The following is a 24,301-nucleotide window of genomic DNA, read 5'->3' as shown; positions in this document are numbered from 1 at the left end:
TGATGCATGCATGGGACCATTTGAAGGAGATTGCCATTATCTTCATTACCTCCACCATAGTTTCGTCTCAGGTCAAACAACAAGGAGGGAACACAGCCCAGCCCATCAACAGAAAATTAGACTACAGATTTACTGAGCATGGCCCCACCCATCAGAACAAGATCCAGTTTCCCCCAGTCAGTCTCTCCCATTAGAAAGCTTCCATAAGCCTCTTATTTTTATCCATTAGAGGGCAGGTAGAATGAAAACCACAATCACAGAAAACTCATCAAACTAATCACATGGACCACAGCCTTGTCTAACTCAATGAAACTATGAGCCATCCTGTGTAAGGCCACCCGTGATGGACAGGTAATGGTGGAGAGTTCTGACAAAACATCGCCCACTGGAGGAGGGAATGGCAAACCACTTCAGTATTCTTGCCTTGAGAACCCCACGACCAGTATGAAAAGGCAAAAAGATAGGACACTGAAAGATGAACTCTCCAGGTCAGTAGTTCCCCAATATGCTACTGGAGATGAGTGGAGAAATTACCCCAGAAAGAATGAAGAGATGGAGTCAAAGCAAAAAACATTGCCCAGTTGTGGATGTGACTAGAGATGGAAGTAAAGTTTTATGCTGTTAAGAACAATATTGCATAGGAACCTGGAATATTAGGTCAATGAATTAAGGAAAATTGGAAGTGGTCAAACTGAAGATGGCAAGAGTGAACACTGACATTTCAGGAATCAGTGAACTAAAATGGACTGGAATGAGTGAATTTAATTTAGATGACTATTACATCAACTACTGTGGGCAAGAATCCCTTAGAAGAAACGGAGTAGCCCTCATAGTCAACAAAAGTCTGAAATGCAATACTTTGGTGCAGTTTCAAAAATGACAGAATGATCTCTGTTCATTTCCAAGGCAAACCATTCAATATCACGGTAATGCAAGTCTATGCCCCAATCAATAATGCTGAAGAAGCGGAAGTTGAGTGGTTCTATGAAGACTTACAAGACCTTCTAGAACTAACACCCAAAAAAGATGTCTTTTTCATCATGGACTAGAATGCAAAAGTAGGAAGTCAAGAGATACCTGGAGTAACAGGCAAATTTGGCCTTGGAGTACAATATGAACAGGGCAAAGGCTAACAGAGTTTTGCCAAGAGAACACACAAGTCATAGCAAAAACCCTCTTCCAACAGACATCACCAGATGGTCAATACCAACATAAGATTGATTATACTCTTTGCACCCAAAGATTGAGAAGCTCTATATAGTCTGAAAAACAAGACTAGGAGCTGACTATGGCTCAGATCATGAACTTCTTATTGACAAACTCAGGCTTAAAATAAAGAAAGTAAGGAAATCCACTAGACCATTCAGGTATGACCTAAGTCAAATCCCTTACAATTATATAGTGGAAGTGAGAAATAGATTCAAGAGATTAGATTTGAGAGACAAAGTGCCTGAAGAATTATGGATGGAGGTTCAGGACATTGTGCAGAAGGCAGGGATCAAGACCATTCCCAAGGAAAAGAAATGCAAAAAGGCAAAATGGCTGTCTGAGGAGGCCTTACAAATAGCTGAGAAAAGAAGCAAAAGGCAAAGGAAAAAAGGAAAGATTCACCCATTTGAAAGCAGAGTTCCAAAGAATAGAAAGGAGAGATAAGAAAGCCTTCCTCAGTGATCAATGCAAAGAAACAGAGGAAACCAATAGAATGGGAAAGACTAGAGATCTCTTCAAGAAAATTAGAGATACCAAGGGAACTTTTCTTGCAAAGATGGGCAAAATTAAGGACAGAAATGGTGTAAACCTAACTGAAGCAGAAGATATTAAGAAAAGGTGGCGAGAATACACAAAAGAAGTATACAAAAAAGATCTTCATGATCCAGTTAACTACAATAGTGTGAGGACTCACTTAGAGCCAGACATCCTGGAATGTAAAGTCAAGTGGGCCTTAGGAAGCATTACTATGATCAAAGCTAGTGGAGATGATGGAACTCCAGTTGAGCTATTTCAAATCCTGAAAGATGATGCTGTTAAAGTGCTGCACTCACTATGCCAGCAAGTTTGGAAAACTCAGCAGGGGCCACAGGACTGGAAAAGTCAGTTTTCATTCCAATTCCAAAGAAAGGCAATGCCAAAGAATGCTCTAACTATTCACACAATTGCACTCATCTCACACACTATTAAAGTAATGCTTAAAATTCTCCAAGCCAGGCTTCAGCAGTACATGAACCGTGAACTTCCACATGTTCAAGCTGGTTTTAGAAAAGGCAGAGGAACCAGAGATCAAATTGCCAACATCCGTTGGATCATCAAAGAAGCCAAAGAGTTAAAAAAAAAAAATCTATTTCTGCTTTATTGACTATGCCAAAGCCTTTGACAGTGTGGATCACAATAAACTGTGGAAAATTCTGAAAGAGATGGGAATACCATACCACCTGACCTGCCTCTTGAGAAACCTGTATGCAGGTCAGGAAGCAACAGTTAGAGGGACATGAGTTTGAGCAAACTCCAGGAGTTGGATGGATAGGAGATGGACAGGGAAGCCTGGTGTGCTGCAGTCCATGGGGTGGCAAAGAGTCAGACATGACTGAGCAACTGAACTGAACTGAAGCCTTAACCCTATTAGACGAAGTAATGCATCCCACAGGGAAAACAGTTTTGCAGAATCAAATAGTCTTTGATTTGTTGACTGCCACACAAGGTGGCATGTGTGTATTACTGATTACAGAATGTTTTGTGTATATACTAGATAATCATAAAATGTTACAGTAGCATTACAGCACATGACACAAGAAATTCATGAAGTGCAATGCCTTATGGAGACCCACTACAGGAGTACTGAGCCGGCCTGTGCAGTACATGGCATTGGGTTTTACTCTGTATTGTGTATTTAGGTTTCAGCCTAGCAGTTTGTTTTTGTAGTCTGTTCTGTTGTTGTGGGATGTGGGTTCAAGTGGTGGCATTGTGTGCTAGGAGGATGTCACAGAGGGCAAACCCTGCATAATCTGTGGGACAAGGGATCCTGAAGGGGTGGAGTGTGGGGAAATTAACAAGATTGTGCCAGTTGGGCCCTCTTGTATCACACTTTCATGCCCTCTCTCCCCATGTTCTGTAAACAATGACTTTGCACAGCTATGTATCAGCTGAGATCACTTATAGCACTGCACATGCATGTCATGAGGTACTCGCTTGACCACTGGCTACTTTTGTTCTATAAGTATATATAAGTTTCACCTGAAAAGCCCTGGATGCTGTTACACTGGGGCTATATTGGAATGACATCACCGTTACATTATGTGAGGTTATGTTATGGCTATGTTATGGCTGCTTCATCAGCCAGGAGAGAGGCTATATTATGCCTGCCATGCCACCCAGGAGAGAATAAACTTGTCTTCAGTCCCTATAGCTCCTTGCATCTTCTTCCAATCTCTTAGCTCAAGCCTTGCCCACCCTGGGTCCAGCAAACAGTGTGTACAGCATGAACAGAAAGGCAGTTGGTGTCATAAACAAGATGAGCAAGAGAGAGTCAGAGCTCAGCCTGGCAGTGGGCCATGCAGGTGGCAGAATGGCCCTGGGGCAGCCAGCTGCAGCAGTGAAGCCAGGAGCCCTCCACTCACGGGCATCCTCCCACCTCAGCTCCAGCCTTCCCTTGACTCCCTTCCCAGTGACTCCAGGAGGGCCTTTATCTGGGCTGGTGGGCAGCACATTCACTGACACCCAGCGGCAGGTGAAGGATTATGTGCTCAATGAGAACCAACAGTGGGGCAACAGGGAACCTAGGCATGTGTCCTCTGGCCACCTGGGGCATCTGAAGAGCATGTGCCTGCTTGTCATGGCTGAGAACGAGGTAAACAGGTGGGGAGAAGTTGGCAAACACCATTAGAAGCTTTCAAAATGCATCAGTGGTGCATAAGCTTCACAGAGTTTGAAATGGCACTCAAGGTTCAAAGACTGAGTTGTTTGATGATAAGCTTACCCTAGACTCACTCTCTATGCATTGCCACTTCCCTGGTGGCATATCATGATTTCCCTTACAGAAAAAATTCACATCAGTTGTTCCAAACTGGAGAACAATAATAACAAAGGAGTTCACATATTGTTGCAAACATTCTTGGCCCCACATCAGATTTCCCAACCTTGGGATCTCACAAAGGGACTTGGAATCCCAAGGGAATCTGACTTTGAAGGACAGTGGGATTTTATTACAGAACTTCCACAGGACTGAAGGAAAGAGACTCTTGGAGGGCACAAACAAAATCCAGTGTGCACCAGGACACAGGGCAAAGGAGCAGTGACCCCAAAAGAGACTGAGCCAGATCTGCCTGTGAGTGTTTGAGGATCTTCTGCAGAGGTGTGGGATGGCAGTGGCTTGCCATGGGGACAGGGGCACTGGCAGCAGCAGTCCTGTAGGCTATAGCCCTACCATAGAGCCTGCAGACTCCAGGACTGAGTCACCTCAGGCCAAACAACTAACACAGACCCATGCATCAGCAGACAACTGGATTAAAGATTTACTGAGGATAGCTCTGCCCACTAGAGCAAGGCCCAGTTTTCCTCAAAGCCAGTCCCTCCCACCAGGAAGTAAGAACTATAATCTCGCAGCTTCCAGAATGAAAATCACAATCATAGAAAGCTAACCAAAATAATCAAATGGATCACAGCCTAATGCAACTCAATAAAATGAGCCATGCTGTGCAGGGCAACACAAGACAGATGGGTCATGGTGGAGAGTTCTAACAAAATGTGGTCCACTGAGAAGGGAATGGCAAATCACTTCAGTATTCTTGCCTCAAGTACCCTATGAACAGCATGAAAAGCAAAAAGAGGTCACACTGGAAGATGAGCCCGCCGGGTCTGTAGGTATCCAATATGCAACTGGGGAAGAGTGGAGAAACAATTCCAGAAAGAATGAAGAGGGTGGGCCAAAGCAGAAATGTGGCTCAGCTGTAGGTGTGTCTGGTAGTGAAAATAAAGTTTGCTGCTGTTAAAAACAATATTACATAGGAACCTGGAATATTAGGTCCATGAATCAAGGTAAATTGGACATGGACAAGCAGGAGTTGGCAAGAGTGAACATCAACATTTTAGGAATAAGTGAACTAAAACGGATGGGATTGAGTGAATTTAATTCAGATGAGCATTACCTCTACTACTGTGGGCAAGAATCCCTTAGAAGAAATGGAGTAGCCCTCATAATCAATAAAAGAGTCTGAAATGCAGTACTTGGGTGCAGTCTCAAAAACGACAGAATGATCTCTGTTCATTTCCAATACAAACCATAAAATATCACAGTAATCCAAGGTTATGTCTCAACCACTAACGCCAAAGAAGCTGAATTGACTCTGTGAAGACCTAAAGATCTTCTAGAACTAGCACCAAAGAAACATGTCCTTTTTAATCATAGGGTACTGGAAGGCAAATGTAGGAAGTCAAGAGATACTTGGAGTAACAGGCAAGTTTGGCACTGGAGTACAAAATGAAGCAGGGCAAAGGCTAACAGAGTTTTGACAAGAGAAGGCACTGGTCATAGCAAACACACTCTTCTACCAACACAACAGACAATTCTGCAGATGGACATCATCAGATGGTCAATAAGAAAATCAGATTGATTACGTTCTTTGCAGCTGAAAATGGAGAAGCTCTATACAATTAGTAGAAAACAAGACTGTGAGCTGACTGTTGTTTAGATTATAAGCTCCTTATTAAAAAATTCAGGCTGAAAATGAAGAAAGTAGGGAAAACCACTAAACCATTCAGGTATGACTTACATCAAATCCCTATGACAGATTCAAAGGATTAAATCTGACAGACTGCCTGAAGAACTATGGATGGAGGTTCATAACATTGTACAAGAGGCATTGACCTAGAAAATCACTCCTAGAAAAGGAAATGCAAGAAGGCAAAGTGGTTGTCTGAGGAGGTCTTACAAGTATGTGAGAAAAGAAGAGAAGTGAAAGGCAAAGGATAAGGAAAGATATACCCAACTGAATGCAGAGTTTCAGAGAATAGCAAGAAGAGATAAGAAAGCCTTCTTAATTGAACAATGCAAAGGAATGGAGGAAAATATTAGAATTGAAAAGACTAGTGATCTCTTCAAGAAAATGAGAGATACCAAGGGAACATTTTATGCAAAGATGGGCACAATAAAGGACAGAAATGGTATGGACCTAACAGAAGCAGAATATATTAAGAAGAGGTGACAAGAATACACAGAATAACTATACAAGACATGTCTTAATGACACAGATAACCATGAGGGTATAACCACACCTAGAGTCAAACATCCTGGAGTGTGAAGTCAAATAGGCCTTAAGAAGCAGCACTATGAACTAAACTAACGGCAGTGATGGTATTCCAGCTGAGCTATTTCAAACCCTAAACATGATGCTGTGAAAGTGCTGCACTCAACATGCCAAATTTGGAAAATAAAAGCAGTGGCCACAGGACTGGGAAAGGTCAGTTTTCATTCCAATCCAAAACAAAGGCAATGACAAAGAATGTTCAAATTACATTAGTATTTCACTCATTACATATGCTAGCAGGATTTTGACAAAAATCCTTCAAGTTAGATTTCAGTAGTATATGAACTGAGAATGTCCAGATGTTCAAGCTAAACTTCGAAAAGGCAGAGCAACCAGAGATCAAATTGTCAACATCCGTTGGATCATAGAAAATGCAAAAGAATTCCAGCAAAAAACATACACTTCTGCTTCACTGACTACGTGAAAGCCTTTGACTGTGTGTGGATCACAACAAACTGTGGAAAATTCTTAAAGAGATGTGAATACTAGACCACTTTATCTGCCTCCTGAGAAGCCTGTATGCAGGACAAGAAGCAACAGTTAGAAGCAGACATGGAAAAAGAGACTGATTCAAAATTCGGAAAGGAGTACATCAAGGTTCTATATTGTCAACCTGTATTTTTTTTTTTAACTTATATGCAGAGTACATCATGTGAGATGCTGGGTTGGATGACTCACAGGGTACAATCAAGATTTCTGGGAGAAATATCAATAACCTCAGATATGCAGATGATATCACCCTAATGGCAAAACTCAAAGAAGAACTAAGGAGCCTCTTGATAAGGGTGAAAAAGGAGAGTGAAAGAGTTGGCTTGAAACTCAAATTAAAAAATCTAGGATCATGGCATCCCATCCCATCTTTTCATGGCAAATAGATGGGTAAAAAGTGGAAACAGTGACAGATTTTAATTTCTTGAAGTCCAAAATCACTGAAGACCATGACTGAAGCCATGAAATTAAAAGACACTCGCTCCTTGGAAAAAAACTATGACAAACTTAGACAGCATATTAAAAAACAGAGACATCACTTGCCCAGAAAGGTGAAAGTGAAAGTCACTCAATCGTGTCCAACTCTTTGCAGCCCCGTGGACTATACAGTCCATGGAACTCTCCAGGCTAAAATAGTGAAGTGGGTAGCCTTTCCCTTCTCCATGGGATCTTCCCAAACCAGGGATCAAACCTAGGTTTCCACATTGCAAGCGGATTCTTTACCAGCTGAGCCACAAGAGAAATCCAAGAATACTGGAGTGGGTAGCCTATCTCTTCTCCAGTGGCTCTTCTTTACCCAGGAATTGAAGTGGGGTCTCTGGCATTGCAGGCGGCTTCTTTAACAACTGAGTTATGAGGGAAGCCTGTACAAAGGTCCATACAGTCAAAGCTATACCAAGAAATGTCCGTACAGTTAAAGCTATGGTTTTTTCAGTAGTCATATGAGTTGTGAGTTGGGCCATAAAGAAAGCAGAGCAGCAAAGAATTGATGCTTTTGAACTGCAGTGCTGGAGAAGACTCTTGAGAGTCCCTTGAACTGCAAACGAGATCAAACCAGTCAATTCTAGAGGAAACCAACCCTGAATATTAATTGGAAGGACTGATGCTCAAGCTGAAGCTCCAATAGGTTGGCCACATGGTGTGAAGAGCCCATTCATTGGAAAAAATACCCTGCTGCTTGGAAAGATTGAGTATATGAGGAGAAAGGAATGACAGAGGATAAGATGGTTGGATGGCATCACTGACTCAATGTATATGAGTTTGTGAAAGCTCCGGGGGACAGTAAAGGACAGGGAAGCCTGGCATGCTACAGTCCATGGGGTCACAAGAAGTCAGACATGACTTAGCGACTGAAAAACAATATGAGAGGAATTTTTTACTTACTTCTAAGAGACGGTTGAGATAAACACACCTCTTCTTTCTGAAATATTTTTCTTTCCTTGGTTTTAACAATGAAGTACTATTCTGATTCTCTTATATCTGAGTGTTCTTTCAATGGTTCTCCTTTCTCCTTCAGAAATCTGGATATTTTTCAACACACTGTTCTTGTCCATCTTCTTCCTTGTTTTCTATTTTATCACCTATTTCTATGGCTAGACTATTTTTGTTTTCGATGTGGGTGACTCCAATATTTCTTCTCATATTTTACCCCTTCTTCTGATCTCCAGGACCATATTATCCAAGACTCTGCTGGACAGCCCAACATGGATGTCCTGCATCATCTAAAACTCAGCACATGCAAAAATGCATTCATCTTTCCACATTATCCATTTAGTGTATTACCAAAACAAATCTTAAAGGAGTTTGGGGAGGGCAATTGGGTAAAGTATGAACTAATTTTACCTAGAAGAAACAGTGTGCTACAAGAGCTAAGAATGAGAGCCTAGTAGATCTTCAGATATTTTATAAAACCATAATTATAAACAATCATATCGATGTAACACAACAGGAAAACCAGAATTTAATTACCTCTGTATGTATATATACATGAATGTGTATTATCTATTATCTTTTTAAAAATTAATTCATTTTTTTAATGAAGGACAATTGCTTTACAGAATTTTGTTGTTTTCTGTCAAACCTCAATATGAATCAGCCATAGGTGTATATATATATATATATATATATATATATATATCCCCTTCCTTTTGAATCTCCTTTCCATCTTCCTCCCATCCCATCCCTCTAGGTTGATACAGAGCCCCTGTTTGAGTTTTCTGAGCCATACAGCAAATTTCCATTGGCTGTATATTTTACTTACAGTAATGCTACTCTTTCCAAACATCTCACCCTCTTCTCCCCTCTCCCAATGTCCATAAGTCTATTCTATATGCCTGTTTCCACAAGGCTGCTCTGTAAATTAACTTTTCACTACCATTTTCTAGATTCTGTATACATGCATTATAATATGATATTTACCTTTCTCTTTCTGACTTACTTCACTCTGTATAATAGGTTCTAGGTTCACCCACCTCATTAGAACTGACTCAAATGTGTTCCTTTTTATGGCTGAGTAATATTCCATTGTGTATATGTACCACAACTTCTTTATCCATTCATCTGTCGATGAACATCTAGATTGCTTCCATATTCTAGCTACTGTAAATAGTGCTGCAGTGAACAATGGGATACATGTGTCTTTTTTCATTTTTATTTCCTTAGGATACATTCAGAAAACGAAGATCGTGGCATCTGGTCCCATCACTTCATGGGAAATAGATGGGGAAACAGTGGAAACAGTGTCAGACTTTATTTTTTGGGGCTCCAAAATCACTGCAGATGGTGACTGCAGCCATGAAATTAAAACATGCTTACTCCTTGGAAGGAAAGTTATGACCAACCTTGATAGCATATTGAAAAGCAGAGACATTATTTTGCCAACAAAGGTCCGTCTAGTCAAGGCTACGGTTTTTCCTGTGGTCATGTATGGATGTGAGAGTTGGAGTGTGAAGAAAGCTGAGTGCTGGAGAATTGATGCTTTTGAACTGTGGTGGTGGAGAAGACTCTTGAGAGTCCCTTGGACTGCAAGGAGATCCAACCAGTCCATCCTAAAGGAGATCAGCCCTGGAATTTCTTTGGAAGGAATTATGCTAAAGCTGAAACTCCAGTACTTTGGCCACCTCATGTGAAGAGTTGACTCATTGGAAAAGACTCTGATGCTGGGAGGGATTGGGGGCAGGAGGAGAAGGGGACGACAGAGGATGAGATGGCTGGATGGCATCACTGACTCAGTGGACGTGAGTCTCAGTGAACTCTGTGAGTTGGTGATGGACAGGGAGGACTGGCGTGCTGCAGTTCATGGGGTTGCAAAGAGTTGGACACAACTGAGTGAACTGAACTGAACTGAGATAAAAATGCAAGTGATTTATGTGTATTGCTTTTGTGTATATATATAAAGAGCAATATATATATAATGCTCTTTCAACTTTGCTGAGTTTACTGATCAGCTCTAGTAATTTTCTGATACTGTCTTTAGGGTTTTCTACATACAGTGTCATGTCATCTGCAAACAGTGAAAGGTTTACTTCTTTTCCAATCTGGATTCCTTTATGTCTTTTTCTTCTCTGATTGCTGTAGCCAGAACTTCTAGAACTCTGTTGAATAATAGTGATGATAGTGGACACTCTTGTTTTGTTCCTGATCTTAGGGGGGATGCTTTCAGTTTTTCACCACTGAGATAATATTTGCTATGGGCTTATCATATATGGCCTTTACTGTGTTGAGGTAGGTTCCTTCTATGAACATTTTTTTAAGAGTTTTAATCATAAATGAATGCTGAATTTTGTCAAAGGCTTTTTCTGCATCTATTGAGATTATCTGATGGTTTTTATCTTTCAATTTATTAATATGGTTCATCATATTGATTGATTCCTGTATATTGAAGAATCATTTCATCCCTGGAATAAACCCAACTTGATTATGGTGTATGAGCTTTTTGATGTGTTGCTGAATTCTGTTTGCTAAAATTTTCTTGAGGATTTTTTTCATCTATGGTCATCAGTGATACTGGCCTGTAGTTTATGTTTTTCGTGTTGTCTTTGTCTGGTTTTGGTATCAGGATGATGGTGGCCTCATAGAATGAGTTTGGAAGTGTTCTTCCCTCTGCAACTTTTTGAAAGAGTTTTAGAACGGTAGGCACGAGCTCTTCTCTAAATGTTTGGTAGAATTCTCCTGTGAAGCAATCTGATCCTGGGCTTTCGTTTTTTGGTAGATTTTTGATCACAGCTTCAATTTCAGTGCTTGTAATTGTGTTGTTCATAATTTCTCTTTCTTCCTGGTTCAGTCATGGAAGATTGAACTTTTCTAAGAATCTGTCCATTCCTTCCAGGTTATCCATTTTATTGCCATGCAGTTGTTCATAATAGCCTCTTATAATCCTTTGTATTTCTGCATTGTCTGCTGTAACCTCTCCTTTTTCATTTCTGATTTCATTGATTTGATTCTTCTTTTTTTTCTTGATGAGTTTGGCTAAGGGTTTGTCAATTTTATTTATCTTCTCAAAGAGCCAGCTTTTAATTTTATCAATCTTTACTATTGTTTCTTTCATTTCTTTTTCATTTATTTCTGCTCAGATCCTTATGATTTCTTTCCTTCTAATAATTTTGGAGATTTTTTGTTCTTTTTCCAGTGGTTTTAGTTGTAAAGTTACGTTGTCCATTTGATGTTTTTCTTGAGGTAGGATTGTACTGCTATAAACTTCCCTATTAGAACTGCTTTTCCTGTATATCATAGGTTTTGAGTTGTCATGTTTTCACTGTCATTTGTTTCTAGAACATTTTTTATTTCCCTTTTAATTTCTTCAGTTACCTGTTGGTTATTTAGAAATGTATTGTTTAATCTCCATGTGTTTGTTTCTTACTGTTTGTTTCTTGTAAATGACATTTAGTCTCATAGCCTTGTGGTCAGAGAAGATGCTTGATATGATTTCAATTTTCTTAAATTTACTGAGGTTTGATTTGTGACCGAGGATGTGGTCTATCCTGGAGATTGTTCCATGTGCACTTGAGAAGGAGGTGTATTCTTCTGCATTTGGATGGACTGTCCTGAAGATATCCATGAGCTACATCTCATCTAACATACAATTTAAGACTTGTGTTTCCTTATTCATTTTCTGTTTTGATGATCTGTCCATTGGTGTGAATGGGTGTTAAAGTCTCCTAATATTATTTTGTTACTGTCAATTTTTCCTTTTATTTCTGTTAGTGTTTGTCTTATGTATTTAGGTGCTCCTATGTTGGGTGCATATATATTTACAATTGTTATGTCTTTCTCTTGGATTGATCCCTGGATAATTACGTAGTGTCCTTCCTCATCTCTTGTAATATTCTTTATTTTAAGGTCTATTTTGGCTGCCTGCAAAGATGGCTGAGTAGTAGGACGGGGAGATCACTCTCTTCCCCACAAATTCATCAAAAGAACATTTAAACGCTGAGTAAATTCCACAAAACAACTTCTGAATGGGGGCAGAGGACATCAGGCACCCAGAAAAGCAGCCCATTGTCTTCAAAAGGAGATGGAGAAGTCTTGAGACTACTGAAAAAATAAGACTGAAAACCAAAAGCAGGAGGCTTAAGTCCAAATCCTGAGAACACCAGAGAACTCCTGACTCCAGGGAACATTAATCAACAGGGGCTCATAAAACGCCTTCATACCTACACTGAAACCAAGCACAACCCAAGGGCCAACAAGTTCCAGCGCAAGACATACCATGTAAATTCTTCAGCAACACAGGAACACAGCCCCGACCTTCAATATACATGCTGCCCAAAGTTACTCCAAAGCCATTGACATCTCATAACTCATTACTGGATAGTTCATTGCACTTCAGAGAGGAAATCCAGCTCCACCCAACCAGAGCACCGACATAAGCTTCCCTAACCAGGAAACCTTGACAAGCCACCCATACAACCCCACCCACAGTGAGGAAACTCCACAATAAGGAGAACTCCACAAACTGCCAGAATACAGAAAGGACACCCCAAACTCAGCAATTTAAACAAGATGAAGAGACAGAGGAATACCCAGCAGGTAAAGGAACAGGATAAATGCCCACCAAATCAAACAAAAGAGGAAGAGATAGGGAATCTACCTCATAAAGAATTCTGAATAATGATAAGTAGTGAAAATGATCCAAAATCTTGAAATCAAAATGGAATCACAGATAAATAGCCTGGAGACAAAGATTAAGAAGTTGCAAGAAAGGTTTAACAAGGACCTAGAAGAAATAAAAAAGAGTCAGTATATAATGAATAATGCAATAAATGAGATCAAAAACACTCTGGAGGCAACAAATAGTAGAATAACAGAGGCAGAAGATAGGATTAGTGAAGTAGAAGATAGAATGGTAGAAATAAATGAATCAGAGAGGGAAAAAGAAAAACAAATTAAAAGAAATGAGGACAATATCAGAGAACTCCAGTACAATATTAAATGCCCCAACATTCGAATCATAGGAGTCCCAGAAGAAGAAGACAGAAAGAAAGACCATGAGAAAATACTTGAGGAGATAATAGTTGAAAACTTCCCTAAAATGGGGAAGGAAATAATCAGCCAAGTCCAAGAAACCCAGAGAGTCCCAAACAGGATAAACCCAAGGCGAAACACCCCAAGACACATATTAATCAAATTAACAAAGGTCAAACACAAAGAACAAATATTAAAAGCAGCAAGGGAAAAACAACAAATAACACACAAGGGGATTCCCATTAAGGATAACAGCTGATCTTTCAATAGAAACTCTTCAGGCCAGGAGGGAATGGCAAGACATACTTAAAGTGATGAAGAAAATAACCTACAGCCCATATTACTGTACCCAGCAGGTACATTCAAATATGAAGGAGAAAGCAAAAGCTTTACAGACAACAAAAGCTGAGAGAATTCAGCACCCCCAAACCAGCTCTGAAACAAATGCTAAAGGATCTTCTCTAGACAGGAAACACAAAAACAGTGTATAAACTCAAACCCAAAACAAAAAAGTAAATGGCAACAGGATCATACTTATCAATAATTACCCTTAAGTGTAAATTGGTTGAATGCCCCAACCAAAAGACAAAGAGTGGCTGAATGGATAAAAAAACAAGACCCTTATATATGTTGTCTACAAGAGACCCACCTCAAAAGAGAGGACACATACAGACTGAAAGTGAAGGGCTGGAAAAAGATATTCCACGCAAATAGAGTCCAAAAGAAACCAGGAGTAGCAATACTCATATCAGATAAAATAGACTTTAAAACAAAGGCTGTGAAAAGAGACAAAGAAGGACACTACATAATGATCAAAGGATCAATCCAAGAAGATATAACAATTATAAATATATATGCACCCAACTGATGGCGGAGATGGTAAAGTATCTGCTTACAATGCAGGAGACCCAGGTTCGATCCCTGGGCCTGGAAGATACCCTGGAGAAGGAAATGGCAACCCACTCCAATACTCTTGCCTGAAAAATCCCAAGGATGGAGGAGCATGGTAGGCTGTAGTCCATGGGGTCACAAAGAGTCAGACATGACTGAGCAACTTCACATGCACCCAACATAGGAGCACCACAATATGTAAGACAAATGCTAACAAGTATGAAAGGGGAAATTAAGAATAACACAATATTAGTGAGAGACTTTAATACCCCACTCACACTAATGGATAGATCAATGAAACAGAAAATTAACAAGGAAACACAAACTTTAAATGATACAATAGACCAGTTAGACCTAATTGATATCTGTAGAACGTTTCACCCCCAAACAATGAATTTCACTTTTTTCTCAAGTGCACACGGAACCTTCTCCAGGATAGATCACATCCTGGGCCATAAATCTAGCCTTGGTAAATTAAAAAAAAAAAAAAAAAATTGAAATCATTCCAAGCATCTTTTCTGACGACAATGCAGTAAGATTAGATCTCAATTACAGGAGAAAAACTATTAAAAATTCTAACATATGCAGACTGAACAACACGCTGCTGAATAACCAACAAATCACAGAAGAAATCAAAAAAGAAATCAAAATGTGCATAGAAACGAATGAAAATGAAAACACAACAACCCAAAACCTGTGGGACACTGTAAAAACAGTGCTAAGGGGAAAGTTGATATCAATACAGGCATACATCAAGAAACAAGAAAAAAGTCAAATAAGTAACCTAACTCTATACCTAAAGGAACTAGAAAAGGAAAAAAATTAAGAACCCCAGTGTTAGCAGAAGGAAAGAAATCTTAAAAATTAGGGCAGAAATAAATGCAAAAGAAACAAAAGAGACCATAGAAAAAATCAACGAAGCCAAAAGCTGGTTCTTGAAAGGATAAATAAAATTGACAAACCATTAGCCAGACTCATCAAGAAACAAAGGGAGAAAAATCAAATCAATAAAATTAGAAACGAAAATGGAGAGATCACAAGAGACAACACAGAAATACAAAGGATCATAAGAGACTACTATCAGCAACTATATGCCAATAAAATGGACAACTTGGAAGAAATGGACAAATTCTTTCAAAAGTGCAACTTTCCAAAAGTGAACCAGGAAGAAATAGAAAATCTTAACAGACCCATCACAAGCACGGAAATTGAAACTGTAATCAGAAATCTTCCAGCAAACAAAAGCCCAGGTCCAGACAGCTTCACAGCTGAATTCTACCAAAAAATTTAGAGAAGAGCTAACACCTATCCTACTCAAACTCTTCCACAAAATTGCAGAGGAAGGTAAACTTCCAAACTCATTCTATGAGGCCATCATCACCCTAATAGCAAAATCTAACAAAGATGCCACAAAAAAAGAAAACTACAGGCCAATATCACTGATGAACATAGATGAAAAAAATCCTTAACAAAATTCTACCAATCAGAATCCAACAACACATTAAAATGATCATACAGCCACGAACAAGTGGGCTTTATCCCAGGGATACAAGGATTCTTCAATATCCACAAATCAATCAATATAATACACCACATTAACAAATTGAAAAATAAAAGCCATATGATTATCTCAATAGATGCAAATAAAGCCTTTGACAAAATTCAACATCCACTTATGATAAAAACTCTCCAGAAAGCAGGAATAGAAGGAACATACCTCAACAAAATAAAAGCTACATATGACAAACCCACAGCAAACATTATCCTCAATGGTGAAAAATTGAAAGCATTTCCCCTAAAGTCAGGAACAAGACAAGGGTGCCCACTTTCACCATTCAGTGCAGTTCAGTCGCTCAGTCGTGTCCGTCTCTTTTGGACCCCATGAATCGCAGCATGCCAAGCCTCCCTGTCCATCACCAACTCCCGGAGTTCACTCAGACTCATGTCCATCGAGTCAGTGATGTCATCCAGCCATCTCATCCTCTGTCGTCCCCTTCGCTTCCTGGCCCCAATCCCTCTCAGCATCAGAGTCTTCCAATGAGTCAACACTTCGCATGAGGTGGCCAAAGTACTGGAGTTTCAACTTTAGCATCATTTCTTCCAAAGAAATTCCAGGGCTGATCTTCTTCAGAATGGTCTAGTTGGATCTCCTTGCAGTCCAAGGGATTCTCAAGAGTCTTCTCCAACACCACAATTCAAAAGCATCAACTCTTCAGCGCTCAGCTTTCTTCACAGTCCAAGTCTCACATCCATACATGACCACTGGAAAAACCATAGCCTTGACTAGACGGAATTTTGTTGGCAAAGTAATGTCTCTGCTTATGAATATGCTATCTAGGTTGGTAATAACTTTTCTTTGAGGTGTAAGAGTCTTTTAATTTCATGGCTGCAGTCACCACCTGTAGTGATTTTGGAGCCCAGGAAAATAAAGTCTGACACTGTTTCCACTGTTTCCCCATCTATTTCCCATAAAGTGATGTGACCAAATGCCATGATCTTCATCTTCTGAATGTTGAGCTTTAAGCCAACTTTTTCACTCTCCACTTTCACTTTCATCAAGAGGCTTTTTAGTTCTTCTTCACTTTCTGCCATAAGGGTGGTGTCATCTGCATATCTGAGGTTATTGATATTTCTCCCGGCAATCTTGATTCCAGCTTGTGCTTCTTCCAGCCCAGCGTTTCTAATGATGTACTCTGCATAGAAGTTAAATAAGCAGGGTGACAATATACAGCCTTGACATACTCCTTTTCCTATTTGGAAACAGTCTGTTTTTCCATGTCCAGTTCTAACTGTTGCTTCCTGACATGCATATAGGTTTCTCAAGAGGCAGGTCAGGTGGTCTGGTGTTCCCAGCTCTTTCAGAATTTTCCACAGTTTATTGTGATCCACACAGTCAAAGGCTTTGGCATAGTCAATAAAGCAGAAATAGATGCTTTTCTGGAACTCTATTGCTTTTTCCATGATCCAGTGGATGTTGGAAATTTGATCTCTGGTTCCTCTGCCTTTTCTAAAACCAACTTGAACATCAGGAAGTTCACGGCTCAAATATTGCTGAAGCCTGGCTTGGAGAATTTTGAGCATTACTTTACTAGTGTGTGAGATGAGTGCAATTGTGTGGTAGTTTGAGCATTCTTTGGCATTGCCTTTCTTTGGGATTGGAATCAAACTGTCCTTTTCCAGTTCTGTGGCCCTGCTGAGTTTTCCAAATTTGCTGGCATATTGATTGCAGCACTTTCACAGCATTATCTTTCAGGATTTGGAGTAGCTCAATGGGAATTCCATCACCTCCACTGGATTTGTTTGAAGTGATGCTTTCTAAGGCCCCCTTGACCTATACATAGAAAACTACAAAACACTGGTGAAAGGAATCAAGGAGGACACTAATAGATGGAGAAATATACCTCGTTCATGGATCATAAGAATCAGTATAGTGAAAATGAATATACTACCTAAAGCAATCTATAGATTCAAAGCAATTCCTATCAAGCTACTAACGGTATTTTCACAGAGCTAGAACAAAAATTTCACAATTTGTATGGAAACGCAAAAATCCTCGACTAGCCAAAGCAATCTTGAGAAAGAAGAATGGAACTGGAGGAATCAACCTGCCTGACTTCAGGTTCTACTACAAAGCCACAGTCATCAAGATAGTATGGTACTGGCACAAAGACAGAAGTATAGATCAGTGGAAAAAAATAGAAAGCCCAGAGATAAATCCACACACCTATGGACACCTTATCTTTGACAAAGGAGGCAAGAATATATAATGGAGAAAAGACAATCTCTTTAACAAGTGGTGATGGGGAAACTGGTCAACCACCTGTAAAAGAATGAAACTAGAACATTTTCTAACACTATACTGCTACTGCTACTGCTATTGCTACTGCTACTGCTACTGCTACTGCTAAGTTGCTTCACTCGTGTCCCACTCTGTGAGACCCCATAGACGGAAGCCCACCAGGCTCCCCCGTCCCTGGGATTCTTCAGGCAAGAACACTGGAGTGGGTTGCCATTTCCTTCTCCAATGCATGAAAGTGAAAAGTGAAAGGGAAGTCGCTCAGTCGTGTCCAACTCTTAGCGACCCCATGGACTACATCCTACCAGGCTCCTACATCCATGGGTTTTCCCAGGCAAGAGTAATGGAGTGGGGTGCCATTGCCTTCTCCAGACACAAAAATAAACTCAAAATGGATTAAAGATCTAAACATAAGACCAGAAACTATAAAATTCCTAGAGGAGAGTATAGGCAAAATACTCTCAGACATACATCACAGCAGGATCCTCTATGAACCACCTCCCAGAATATTGGAAATAAAAACAAAAATAAACAAATGGGACCTAATTAAAATTAAAAGCTTCTGCACAACAAAGGAAACTATAAGCAAGGTGAAAAGACAGCCTTCAGAATGGGAGAAAATAATAGCAAATGAAGCAACTGACAAACAACTAATCTCAAAAATATACAAGCAACTCCTACAGCTCAATTCCAGAGAAAACGACACAATCAAAAAATGGGTTAAAGAGCTAAACAGACATTTCTCCAAAGAAGAGATACAGATGGCTAACAAACACATGAAAAGATGCTCAACATCACTCATTATCAGAGAAATGCAAATGAAAACCACAATGAGGTACCATTTCACTCCAGTCAGAATGGCTGCAGTCCAAAAGTCTACAAGCCATAAATGCTGGAGAGGGTGTGGAGAAAAGGGAACCCTCTTACACTGTTGGTGCGAATGCAAACTATTACAACCACTATGGAGAACAGGGTGGAGATTCCTTAAAAAACTGGAAATAGAACTGCCTTATGACCCAGCAATCCCACTGTTGGGCATACACACCGAGGAAACCAGAATTGAAAGAGACACGTGTACCACAATGTTCATCGCAGCACTGTTTATAATAGCCAGGATATGGAAGCAAACTAGATGTCCATCAGCAGACGAATGGATAAGAAAGCAATGGTACATATACACAATGGAGTATTACTCAGCCATTAAAAAGAATACACTGAAATCAGTTCTAATGATGTGGATGAAACTGGAGCCTATTATACAGTGTGAAGTAAGCCAGAAAGAAAAACACCAATACAGTATACTAACACATATGTATGGAATTTAGAAAGATGGTAATGATAACCCTGTATGTGAGACAGCAAAAGAGACACAGATGTATAGAACAGACTTTTGGACTCTGTGGGACAGGGAGAAGGTGGGATGATTTGGGAGAATGGCATTGAAACATGTATAATATCATATAAGAAACGAATCGCCAGTCCAGGTTTGATTCAGGATTCAGGATGCTCGGGGCTGGTGCACTGGGATGACCCAGAGGGATGGTATGAGGAAGGAAGTGGGAGGGGTGTTCATGATAGGGAACATGTGCACACCCGTGGTGTATTCATGTGGATGTATGGCAAAACCAATACAATATTGTAAAGTAAAAAGAAATTTAAAAAAAAGAAAGAAAAAAAATAAGGTCTGTTCTGTCTTATATGAGAATTGCTACTCGAGCTTTCTTTGCTCCCCATTTGCATAGAATATATTTTTCCATGCTCTCACTTTCTGTCTATATGTGTCTTTAGGTCTAAAGTGGGTTTCCTTGTAGACAGCACATATATGTTTCTTGTTTTTGTATACTAGCCAGTCTGTGTCTTTCAGCTGGAGCATTTAAACCATTTACATTTAAAGTAAATCTTGATATATATGTTCCTATTGCCATTTTCTTAATTGTCTGGGGTTGATTTTGTAGATCTTTTTTCTTCTCTTCTATTTCTTGACTACATAAGTCCCTTTAACATTTGTTGTAAAGCTGGTTTGGTGGTACTGAATTCTCCTAACTTTTTCTTTTCAGAAAAGCTTTTTTATTTCTCCATCAGTATTGAATTAGACACTTGCTGGTACAATAATCTTGGTTGGAGATGTTCCCTTTTCAGTATTTTAAATATATCCTGCCATTCCCTTCTGGCCTGTGGAGTTTCTGTTGAAAGATCAGCTCTTAAATGTATGGGATTTCCCTTGTATGTTACTTGTCGCTTTTCCCTTACTGCTCTTAATATTCTTTGTTTGTGTTTAGTCTTTATTAGTTTGATTAATATGTGCCTTGGCATGTTTCTCCTTGGGTTTATCCTGTATGGGACTCTTTGTGCCTCTTGGACTTGATTGGCTATTTCCTTTTCCATGTTGGGGAAATTTTCAACTATAACCTTTTCAAAAATTTTCTCATACTCTTTCTTTTTTCTTCTTCTTCTGAGACCCCTATAATTCAAATGTTTGTTTGTTTGCTATTGTCCCAGAGTTCTCTGAGACTATCCTGAGTTCTTTTCATTCTTTTACTTTATTCTGCTCTTCAGTAGTTATTTCCACAATTTTATCTTCCACCTCATTGATTTGTTCTTCTGTTTCAGATATTCTGCTATTGATTCCTTTTAGAGTATTTTTAGTTTTGATAATTGTATTGTTTGTTTCTGCATGTTTATTGTTTAATTCTTCTAGGTTTTTGTGAATTGATTCTTGCATTTTCTTCATTTTGTTTTAAAAGTTTTTGATCATCTTTACTATCATTATTCTGAATTCTTTTTCAGGTAATTTTCCTATTTCCTCTTCATTTATTATTAGATCTTCCCTGGTGGCTCAGATGGTAAAGTGTCTGCCTACAATATGGGAGATCCATGTTAGATCCCTGGGTTGGGAAGATCTCCTGGAGAAAGAAGTGGCAACCCACTCCACTATTCTTGCCTGGAGAATCCCAGGGACGGAGGAGTCTGGTAGGCTACAGTCCATGGGGTCTGAAAAGAGTCGGACACGACTGATTGACTTCACTTTCACTTTCTTTCTTCATTTATTTGGACTTCTGTGTTTCTAGCTTGTTTCTTCATTTGTGTAGTATTTCTCTGAATTTTCTTTCTTTCTTTCTTTCTTTTTAACTTATTGTGTTGAGGTCTCCTTTTCCCAGGCTGCAAGGTTGAATTCTTTCTTCCTTTTGGTTTCTGCCCTCCTAAGGTTGGCCCAGTGGTCTGTGTGTGCTTCTTATAGGGTAAGATTTTTGCTGAGTTTTTGTTTGTTTGTTTGTTTTTCCTCTGATGGGCAAGGCCGAGTGAGGTGGTAATTTTGTCTGCTGATTATTGGGTTTATATTTTTGTTTTGTTTGTTGTTTAGATGAGGTGTCCAGCACAGAGTACTACTGGTGGTTGGATGATGCTTGGTCTTTTATTCAAGTGGTTTCCTTTGTGTGGATTCTCACTATTTGATACTCCCTATGGTTAGTTCTCTTGTAGTTTAGGGTCTTGGAGTCAGTGCTTCCACTCCAAAGGCTCAGGGCTTGATCTCTTTATTAAATGATATTCTTTTCACCTGTTATATCTTACTCTTCATTGTTAATTTCTCTTTCTTTAGTATCTTGTTTCCTGAGGGAACAGATAGCAGGATATAGTCCAACAATGGTCAGAAACACTGTCTTCAATAAGGTAGGACTGGGTGCTGACAGAAGGAGACTTTAGAAAATCTGTGTCTGAGCTGGGTCTCAGGATATCTGCTTCTCAGTTCTCATAGTCTCATCCTTTCTTCAATCTTCATATTTCTTTGGTATAAATTGTATGTTAAAATTCACCTCTGCAATACTCCAATGATTGCTGTCAGACCATCAGGCTGTGAGGAAGTGTAACACCTGCTCAATTTGGAGACATGAGTCTTGGAGACATGGCCATTTAAGAAGCACTGTACTAGTTAGAAGAGAAATTCTTTTTCTGGAACTCTTTTGCTAGTCACTTGATTATTCAACTTTGGAATTTCCTTCAAACGGTAGGATAGAGATAGGGCACCTATCCAGCACACAGGTAAATGCATCAGTCTGCACACATAACATCTGCTTCCTTTTGACATTTATATCCTCCAAGTGGCAGGTGGCCTAAACAAGATGACTGTTGAGCCGTTTTCCTATCTATCATCTTTGATTTTCAAAGCTACACAGACTCACTGGAAACATGCTGGACAACTCAACAAATATTGTAGGGGCATTTGGGTAATCATTTGGAAAATAAAAGTAGGTATTTTCTTCACACATCTTAAAGCAAAACAATTTCTAGGTGGGATAAATATCAAGTAAAAATAAATCCATAAGGAAACAAGAAGGATATATGGGGTATGTTTACATAATTGTAGTACAGGAAGGATTTTTTTAATCATGACGCCAAAGTCACAAACCATATAGGAAAAAAGCTGGTATATCTGACAACAGAAAAATTACAAGCAAAAGTTGTGACTGTTGAAACTCCATAAACAAACTTAGAAGGTAAAAATAAATTAAAAAATATAGTGTTACTATCCTGTTCAATAGAGTTTTAAAAAATCCAATGCAAAATTCTCTCTATCATAGATGCAAAAAGAAAACCCACTATATATTATATAATTCCACTTATATGATATGCCCAGAAAAGACAAATTTATATAGTCAGAAATCAGATCAGTTTTTACCTAGGTTTTGAGGTGGGAGTGGATATTGACTGAAAATGGTCTCAAGAATTTTTTGAACTGATGAAAACATTATATAATTGGATTTTAGTTTTTTGAAGTGATAAAAATATTCCACAATTGGATTTTAGTGATTATTCTAAAATTCAATTTTAGAAATGGCAATGATTGTACAACTGCATATAATTTACTAAAAATCATAGAGAAGGAAATGGCAACCCACTCCAGAATTCTTGCCTGGAGAATCCCATGGAGAGAGGAGCCTGGTGGGCTACAGTCCATGGGGTCACAAAGAGTTGGACATGACTGAGAGACTAAATCAAACCATTTAATTCTACTTTAGAAATGGATGAATTTTATTCTATGTAAATTAAACCTTAATAAAAGTGTTCATAAAGGTGTCAGAAGAGGACTGTTTCTGTATTTGAAATCAAACGAACAATTCTTCTTATGGACAAATGATATAATTACATATTATTATTTGAATTCTTATTTAGGGGAACACTAAGAAGCATTAACCAACCAGTCCATTCTAAAGGAGATCAGCCCTGGATGTTCATTGGAAGGACTGATACTAAATCTGAAACTCAAATACTTTGGCCACTTCATGCGAAGAGTTGACTCATTGGAAAAGACCCTGATGCTGGGAGGGATTGGGGGCAGGAGGAGAAGGGGACGACAGAGGATGAGATGGCTGGATGGGATCACCGACTCGATGGACATAAGTTTGAGTAAACTCCAGGAGTTGGTGATGGACAGGGAGGCCTGGCGTGCTGTGATTCATGGGGTTGTAAAGAGTCAGACACGACTGAGTGACTGAATTGAACTGAACTGAAGAAGTATTATAAAGATGATCTAGCCTAACTCCCTTATTTTGTGGATAAGAAAACTAAGGCCTGATGATTTAAATAGTTTGCCTGAAGTCACATAATCAGCTAGTAGAAGATTTAAGACTAGCACCCAGGTTGCCCAGCTACTAGCCTGTTGTTTATCACATTATGCCATACTGTTTTTCGTTACAATGTTCTAACTTAAACTGACTAAAATTCCAAAAATTAAAATAATCGTGTACTATAATCTATGGATTTTTGTAATAGCAAATATTTTCTAAGCATGGGAGATCATTATTGTGGTAGATCAGTTTTACTTTTTGTGATGATGATGTGGGAGACTGCTTAGGTGGAAGCATTAAAAATCAAAAATATGAATGTTGGTGACAAAAGGGTTAGAGCCATTATGAAAAACAGTATGAAAGTTCCTTAAAAAAAATTAATAATGATTTTCTTATTTAATTTAAATCCAACAATCCCTCTTCTGGGTATATATCCAAAAGAAATGAAATTAGTACCTCAAAGAGGTATCTGCATTTACATGTTCATTGCAGTATTAGTCATGCTAGCCAAGGTATGGAAGCAAGCAAGTGTCCATAGACCGATAAATGGATAAAGAAACTGTGGTATATACATACAATGGAATATTATCCAGTCTTTTAAAAATCCTGCCATTTGCAAGTGCTTGGATGAACCTAAAGGGCATTATACTAACTGAAATAAGCCAAATACAGGAAGAAAAATACTGCATGATCTCACTTATATGTGGAATAAAAAAAAATCAAATATATAGAAGCAGAGTAGAATGGTAGGTACCAGCGTGAGGACATGGGGAAAATGGGGAAATTTTGGTCAAAGGGTGGAA

The 24,301-nt window shown here is 39.1% G+C and overlaps 1 protein-coding gene across 2 annotated transcripts in view; it reads right to left on the bottom strand.

Moving 5' to 3' along the window:
- HDX (highly divergent homeobox) overlaps window positions 1-24,301 on the bottom strand; it is a 214,890-nt gene that overhangs the window by 45,382 nt on the left and 145,207 nt on the right. The gene's annotated exons all lie outside the window — the stretch shown is intronic.

Source organism: Bos taurus, chromosome X (assembly GCF_002263795.3).
Source record: "Bos taurus isolate L1 Dominette 01449 registration number 42190680 breed Hereford chromosome X, ARS-UCD2.0, whole genome shotgun sequence".
Taxonomy (NCBI): Eukaryota; Metazoa; Chordata; class Mammalia; order Artiodactyla; family Bovidae; genus Bos; species Bos taurus.
This window is presented reverse-complemented; position numbering and strand designations above follow the sequence as displayed.